The 7956-nt window shown below is 45.6% G+C and overlaps 1 long non-coding RNA gene across 1 annotated transcript; it reads left to right on the top strand.

Annotated features, from left to right (window-relative positions):
- Positions 1 to 2056: 2056 nt before the first annotated feature.
- LOC121137813 lies at positions 2057 to 6822 on the top strand. Its single transcript, XR_005875083.1, has 3 exons — positions 2057 to 2097; positions 2465 to 2580; positions 6481 to 6822. It is a non-coding gene; the product is annotated as an uncharacterized LOC121137813 (long non-coding RNA).
- Positions 6823 to 7956: the final 1134 nt, after the last annotated feature.

The raw sequence follows: 7956 nt of genomic DNA, 5'->3' as shown, positions 1-7956 counted from the left end.
TTGAGTGTTTTCTGAAAGCAGAACAATGTAGCAATTTAGTCTCTATGACATCACTTTTTAAAAATAGCTGCTTTCTGCAACCGATATGGTTCATAATGAAAACGTTTTTTCATCTCTTTTGGGAAGAGGGCGGGGGACATTTGGGGGCAGGAGTGACCAGTGACTAAGTGAGATAAATGTTCTGATTGTACTCAGTCTCCAAGTAAATAGAAATGTGACTGGCACCAAGATGCAAGGTCACGTGGTCATCCTCTCATTAAAAATATTAAGCAAAAAAGTCCATTCCATTGTGTGGCCTTATGGTATTTTATCATTGGTGGTGTTGAGGAGATTAGAAACAATAGGCGGTAACCAGACAGTCTCTATGGCTGCTTGCAGAGGCCTTCTGTGGGGATGCTGAAGGTGTGGCCAGAGTTGAGGCCTGGGCCCGGCTAGACTGTACAGCAGGTTCAAGGGCTGCCTCCCACCTGCTGCTGCCACCCACAGGACAGATGGTCCCTAGGTTTTCAGATCCCCTGTAGACCCACAGCCTTGGGTCCAGCCACATGCATATTTCAGAGTTTAATAACCACTCTGGAACCTTGTTGCCCCAGGGGTGCTGGGAAAGATTTAATAGGTGGTGTCAGGAAAATTTCCTGATCTAAGCGTTCCCCATCGGGCCATTCTCAACCTAGACGCAGCACCAGGTTCTAAGTGAGCAGCTGGGAAGAGTCTTGGATGGGCTCCAAGGCTTGGGGCTAGCCCCTTAAGAGTCCCTTCATGTGCAGCTGATGGAGCACTAGCTGAGACCACCCGTGCTGCTGCTATTTCAAAATATAAGTCCCCCTGAAAGATGGGACAATGAAGTTCTCTTCACTCCCTTCCTCTTTCCTTTCTTCCCTCCCTGTCTCCTTTTCTTCCCTCCCTCCATCCCTTCCTCCATCCATCCTTTTCTCCCTGCCTCTTTCCTTCCCTCCTTTCCTCACCTTCACCCCCCACCCCCGCCCAAGCAAGCTATTTGTAGTGCAGTGTGTCCGTAAACTCACCATCTTCCTGCCGAAGCTTACGAAGTACTGTGGTCACAGGAACACACCACCATCTCCAGATCCTTCCCCCTGCCTTTAGACATTACTGGAAACTATTGACTGGACCTTCTGCCAGTCACTGGGCATAGACTGGTCAGAATTCCTCCCTGACAGGGGAAAGCCGGGGTCTGGCTGGTGGAAACCGATGCACCGTGTGACTCATGTTCATCTGTTCCATGACTGAAGCCTGTATGAAGCGCAGCAGGACTCTGGAGAGGGGCTCGTTCCACGCAGCATGGGATTGCACCATGAAACAAGGCCTAGGGAAGGTGCCAGTTCCCACAGAACCATCAGAACCACCAGTGTCTGAAGCCGTGTAACATGCAGTACAAGCAGCAACCAGGCTTTTGCTGAGCATGTTCTATGCCCCAGGCATATTCCAAACCATTTAGTCTGTCCTACGTTGAGCATCCTGGCACATGCTTTTAGTCCTAGCACTTGGGAGGCAGAAGCAGACAGAGCTCTATGGGTTCAAGGCCAGCTTGATCTACATATAAAATTCTAGACCATCCAGGGCTACATATTAAGACCCAGTTTAAAAAAAAAACTAAACCGACTAAACAAACAAACAAAAAAGAAATGTCTGCCTGTACTAATTTGATATAGACTTTCTCCTCCCTCTTTCATGCCTTCCTTTCTTTTCTTTTCTTCTCCTCTTCCTCTCCTCCTCCCATCCTCCTCCTCCTCTTTGACAAGGGTCTCACTATGCAGTCCAGGAAGGTCTTGAACTCATGATCCTTCTGCCTTCATCTCCCAAATGCTTGATTTATAAATATGTATCACCACATCTGACATGTCATTTTTTAACAGAGTAGTGAAATCATCATTTGCACAGATATTACACTAGATAAATCATAATCCAGAGATTTTTAAGTATATGGGAAGATATGTTTCAGTCATAAGCAAATATTATGTATGACTTTTTATAGAGAAACTTGACACCTCAGAATTTTGGCGTCCTCAACAATTCCTTGACAATGTTAGAACGTTCACTGTAAGAGACAGAACCTAGCCAGTTTTCCTGAGAGTACAGGTCATTCTACTTTATGTTAAAAATGAATAGTAACCTTAGTGTCACTCAAAGAAACACACCAACAAATGAAAGTAGCTGGGCATGTCAATTGTTTCCTAAAAATGATATTTTAAGATCCAATTTGGCTGGACAGTGGTGGTGCACGCCTTTAATCCCAGCACTCGGGAGGCAGAGACAGGGGATCTCTGTGAGTTCGAGCTCTGGCTGGTCTACAGAGTGAGTGCCAGGACAGGCTCTAAAGCAATACAGAGAAACCATGTCTCAAAAAACCAAAACCAAAACCAAACCAAACCAAACCAAAACGAAAACAATTAATTCTAGTGAGCACACAGACTAGGATGAATTCCATCTTTTATCCCTGCTGTAGGTAGTGACTGTGTCTTACTTATTCCATTGGTGGGAGCTCAACTTCAGTCTGATGCTACTGGCCAATCCAACATTAAGAGGAAAAGGAAAGTTCAGGAGATATGAGTCCTTGTTGGGGTAAGTACATTTAAAAAAATTCTTATACTGAGGAATTGTGATATTTAGTACACACAGTAACAATATGTGAGCCAGTAGACAATCTCATAGTAGTTGAGACTATATGCCACCTTTTTTTCTTTTCAGTTTTTGGAGAAAGTGTTTCTCTGGGTAACAGTTCTGGCTGTCCTGGAACTCGATTTGTAGACCAGGATGACCTTGAACTCACTGCAATCCCCCTACTTCTACCTCCCAAGTGCTGGGATCAAAGACGTGTGCCACTACCACCAGCAGTATGCTAACTTCTTACATTTGAATCTTGGCTACACACATTACTTGCTTTGTGGTCTTTGCCAAGTTACTTAACCACTCTGTGTCTCAACCTCGTCACCTATATTAAGTTTTCTATAGTGTCTTGTGTCGATGACTGAAAATTCACTAGTCAAGAATGACCTCAAATTCCTGAACCTTCTGTTCCTACTCCTGAGATGCTGGATTATATAGGCATGTACCATCACATCAGCTTCGTTTATTTTAGGTTTTAAAGACAAGGTTTCACCACATACCCCAGGCTGGTCTTGAATTTACTATTTCAGCAATTCCACTTCAGCCTCCTAAATACTAGGATTGTAGGTGTGTCACTATGCCCAGTTAATCCAATTATTTATTTATTTTTCTATGTATGGATGTCTTGCCTGCATGTATGTCTGTGTAATACATGTGTGCAGTGCCCTTGGAAGTAAAAGGCAGCATTGGATTCCCTGGAACTGAAGTTATAGATAGTTGTAAGAGGCCACATGTGTGCTGGGGATTGAACCCTTGTCCCTTGGAAGAGCAGATAGTGCTCTTACCCACTGAGCCATCTCTTCAGCCCCAGCTAATCTCATTTATAACAGAGGTTATGAGAGCATGTATTTTCCAGAAAGTTGCTGTGAGAAATATAAGAGATCAGATAGTGGATGCCTAGCCTCTTTTGTACTTCAGATTTCTCAATGATCTGGAGTTCCAACACAATGTAGATGCCTTGCAAACAGTTATTGTTTAGGGAATGACAAGACAAAGTCTGTACATATTTGCTAAGAGAGTGTTTTTTGCTAAGTATTTTCAGTCTGTGGTTGGTTCAATCTCTAGACGCAGAATCTGCAGATACAGAGGCCCCACAGTGTTTGCAGGGAAGTCAGATGCTCTGTTTGGAGCCTGTCACCCCAGTGTACTGGCTTGGCAACTGCCGATTGCCTCCGAGCACAGAAGTAAATGCGCCGTGAAGAAATTTTCTGTAACCAATTCCAGTAATAATTGGATTAGATTCTTATTAGATACAGATTTCAATAAAGCAGCAATGTTAACTCCATGTTTAAGTGAACATGACTGTTCACAGAGATCAAATGACACCACATTAAATTAGCATTGGATATTGCCCCTGGATAGATAAAGGTTAAATGTGAGGTTAGATTATCTTGAACTAGCAAACAAAGCCTTGAAATTATGAATGTCATTATGCACACCATACTATGTAAATAGAGGCTCTCCAACTTGCTTTTGTAGACTTCAGAACACACAGGCCAGTATAAATAAAAAGCTGGATTTGAGTCTTCCTTATCTTAATTTTAGATATGAAATGGATAACCTGGTGTGGTGGTATTTTGTTTATGTTCTAACAAATAAAACTTGCCTGAAGATCAGAGTACAAAGCTAGCCACACTAGTCAGCCATAGAAGATAGTCAGCGATGGTTCACACCTTTAATCCCAGCAGCCATACTAGTTAGCCATAGTAGCTGGACAGTGGTTCACACCTTTAATCCCAGCACTAGAGAGGAATATAAGGTGGGTGGAGACAGGAGGACAGTATATTGAGTCTGCAGTCCTGCTGAGGACAAGATTGCCCCAGCCTTGGCAGAGGTAAGAACTCTTGTCGTGGCTGCTTTGCTTTCCTGACCTTCAGCTTGAACCCCAATATCGGTCTCTGGGTTTTTATTATTCAACCAGGAATGGTGGTACAGACCTGTCCCCTTTACCTACTCAGGAAGCTGAGGCAAGAGGATCTCAAGTTCAAAGCCTGTTTGGGTAACTTAGAAAGATCTTGTCTGAAAATTAAAAGTATTATCTATAAAAAGAGAACTGGAGGGCTGGAGAGTTGCTTTAGAGGTTAAGAGTACTGGTTGTTCTTCCAGAAGACTCGGGTTAGATCCCCAGGAAACAAATCTCACAATGGGTTGTAGTTCCAGGGGATCCATTGCCCTCTTCTGGCCTCCAAGGTGCACAGATGTGCACACAGACAAAATACCCACACACGTAGAAAAAAAAAAGAAGAAGAAGAAAAGAGTGCTAGGGTTGTAGTTCAGCGGTAGGTTTAATGCCTACTAACCTTCCACACGGTGACTTAATTTAGTCTAATAGAATCTACCATAATAAATCAGTAACTGTATTAGTTTCTTTCCTGGTTTCTGTGACCAAATACTCTACGAAACAAACTAAAGTGCGTGCCTATGCCCACGTGGGTAAGAAGCAGGGAGTCGGATAATCCGGGCCTGAAGTTACAGACTATTGTGAATCACCATATGGGTGCCAGAGAATTAACCCCAGTCCTCTGGAAGAGTAGCCGGTAGTCTTAGCTTATGAGCTATCACCGCAGCACCACTTGTCTTTTTAAAACAATTTTTTTTTCAGAGTTGAGGACTGAACCCAGGCCCTTGCGCTTGCTAGACAGGCACTCTGCCACTGAGCTAAATTCCCGATTCCCTGTCTTTTTAAATTTTTTGGGGGGAGTGTTGAGACAGGGTTTCTCTGTGTAGCTTTGGATCCTATCCTGGCACTCACTCTGTAGACCAGGCTGGCCTTGAACTCACAGAGATCCACCTGCCTCTGCCTCCCTAGTGCTGGGGTTAAAGGACATCTCCGTGTAACCCTGGGTGTCCTGGGACTTGCTTTGTAGAGTTTGTAGACTCAGCTGGCCTCAAGAGATCCAACTACCTCTGCCTCCTTAGAGTTTGGATTAAAGGTGCCTGTAACGGCAGCCTGGTTGGTTCCACCTGTCCTTTTTCGAGTGGTTTCTCTGCACGCTCACTTCTGAAATGTGCACACAAAGCAGGCAAAAGTGCATATGGGCTTCAAGTGACAGGGAAGCCAGTATCCAGCCAGTGGGAAGTCAAGCAGGTCTAGGAGCAGGTAGTCCCATCCAGAGAAAACCAGTGTCACTGGTCATGGAATGGAGATGAATGCTGGTGAGGAAACCAGCAGTGGGTTAAGTGAGCTCAAGAAAATGCCAAGTACCAACCCCCACACACACAAACACTCATGAACACACACACACACACACACACACACACACACACACACACACTTCTTGCTGGGTTGGAACCCACAGACTTGTGCACACTGGGTGAATGCTCTCCCACTCAGCAACGGCTTTAGCCTTGGACCAGCATCTACTGGCAAATCCGCCCCCCCTTTCCGTTTTTCAAGAAAGGGTTTCTCTGTGTAGCTTTGTTGACCAGACTGACCTCGAACTCAACAGAGATCCACCTGCCTCTGCCTCCGGAGTGCTGGGATTAAAGGTGTGCCTGGCTCACATTCTTTTTATCCATCCTTCCTGACCTATCTTCTCTGTACCTCAAAAGCGGCAGGGCACTGACAACTGCTTAACATTTGGCTTCCTGGGAGGAGAAGGTCTGGTTTATAGTGGTTGAAGATTTTCTCGGTGTAAATAACCCCACCGTGGGTGATGCAAGCTCCTTCAGGATATCATGGAAACAGAGCGTTGGGGAGAGGTACCTGAAAGCACCATCCATGCAGATTCCCAGAAGGAACAGGCAACGGGAGTAAAGAGCTTTGAGGGCTGCTGGGGGCGAAAGGCCGAGTGGGTCTGCTAAGCGCTGCCGTCCCCTGCGCAGTTTAAACAACCAGTGTTTATTTTCCTACAGTTCTGGAAGCTGAAATTCAAGCTCAAGATGTCAGCAAGTTTGACACCTGCCGAGACCAGTGTCCTTGGCTTGCGGGTGGCCACCCTAGCGGACTGATACTACCAAAAGCCCTGGAGCAAGTAGGAGCTGTTGGAGGAGAGGGTGGCAGGAGACTGTTTCTAGCTAAACCGAGGCGTCTGCTTCTATCTTTAAAGCTGTAGATAAAAGATCCGGAGAGTAACGGGTAGCATTGCCAGAGCTGGAGTCAAATAGGCTGCCTTCACGTGAATTTAACCTTGGGACAGTCACGTCACTCTCAGCTCTTCCGGTTTTTTTTTGTTTTTGTTTTCCTCGCCCATAAAATGCAGCTCAGTCTGGAGCTGGTAAGTGGAATTACATGTTCTTTTGTGTAGCATTTAACTGGGTGCCCGGCACAGAGCTGGGAAGGACCCCCCCACCCCCACCCCTCACCACATTAGTCACCTCCCCCTGCGAGCAGCTCCCTGGAGCCATGCCAACCTGGGTGCATTTGTTCTCATTCCCTGGGTGGGAAGAGAAGCCATCTGTCTCTAAAATCTGGAGTCTCCGTTTTATATCACCAAGGGCTTGGATTTTGTCCTGGTATCTTTTTCTATAGGCTATGGAAACCTATTATTTGAAGAAGAAGAAAAAAGTGAAGTAAAATTAGGTTCATGGAGAGGGAAAACTGACTAAACTGTGGGGAAAAGCCAGGAGAACTTGGGAGCTTTGGGGCAGGATGGAGGATACCAGCTCTGATAGGTGCCTGGCTCTCCCATTCCTGAGCTCTCCTGGCCTAGAACCTGCCAGAGGGCACTGGGGAATACCAATAACATTAGGTCACCTGGAGGGACATGAAGTTGAATTGTGTGATAGTCTGTTACAGAGGCGATGCCACATACTAGCCTACTCATCCTAGGTAAGAAACCAGTAATAGACTAAAGGAAGGGTGCCACAAAGTCCAACCTGGTGAACAAATGGGTTTTTTGAGGGGTTATTTACAGGGATATGGGTGAAAGATTTCTTACAGGAGCAGAAAAACTCAGAGACAGCTCTATTGCCAAGGCCCACTCTAGCACGGGTGACAGCTCACAAAAGCTGGAAACCTGGAACACACTGCACAGCCTGCAGAGAGCTCAGCAGGTTGGAGAGTGTCCTTTCCAGGCAACTCAGCTTTGTTTCTTCTAGGCAGTTCTACTGCTCGCTCTCTGCTTCTTTCAGGCAGCTCGGCTGGTCCCTGCATATAGCAGGTGGCTCGGATCATGAGCGAGTCTTCTTTCCAAAGTGGCTCATGAGATAACTGTGTGTTTACTGTTCATACACTCTTGGGGAGGGAGGGGCCTAATGACTGGTCAGTTTCAGGGGCTTCCTGAAGCTATTTTGAGTTTACTTCCTGTCTTAAGGAAGTTCCTCCTCATGATAGAGTGTTTCACCTACCAAAACATCCTGCTATCTCACCTCTTTTTAAATAGCATGTCC

This window comes from Mesocricetus auratus, unplaced genomic scaffold (assembly GCF_017639785.1).
Source record: "Mesocricetus auratus isolate SY011 unplaced genomic scaffold, BCM_Maur_2.0 Super-Scaffold_100707, whole genome shotgun sequence".
In the NCBI taxonomy this organism is placed as follows: domain Eukaryota; kingdom Metazoa; phylum Chordata; class Mammalia; order Rodentia; family Cricetidae; genus Mesocricetus; species Mesocricetus auratus.
This window is presented reverse-complemented; position numbering and strand designations above follow the sequence as displayed.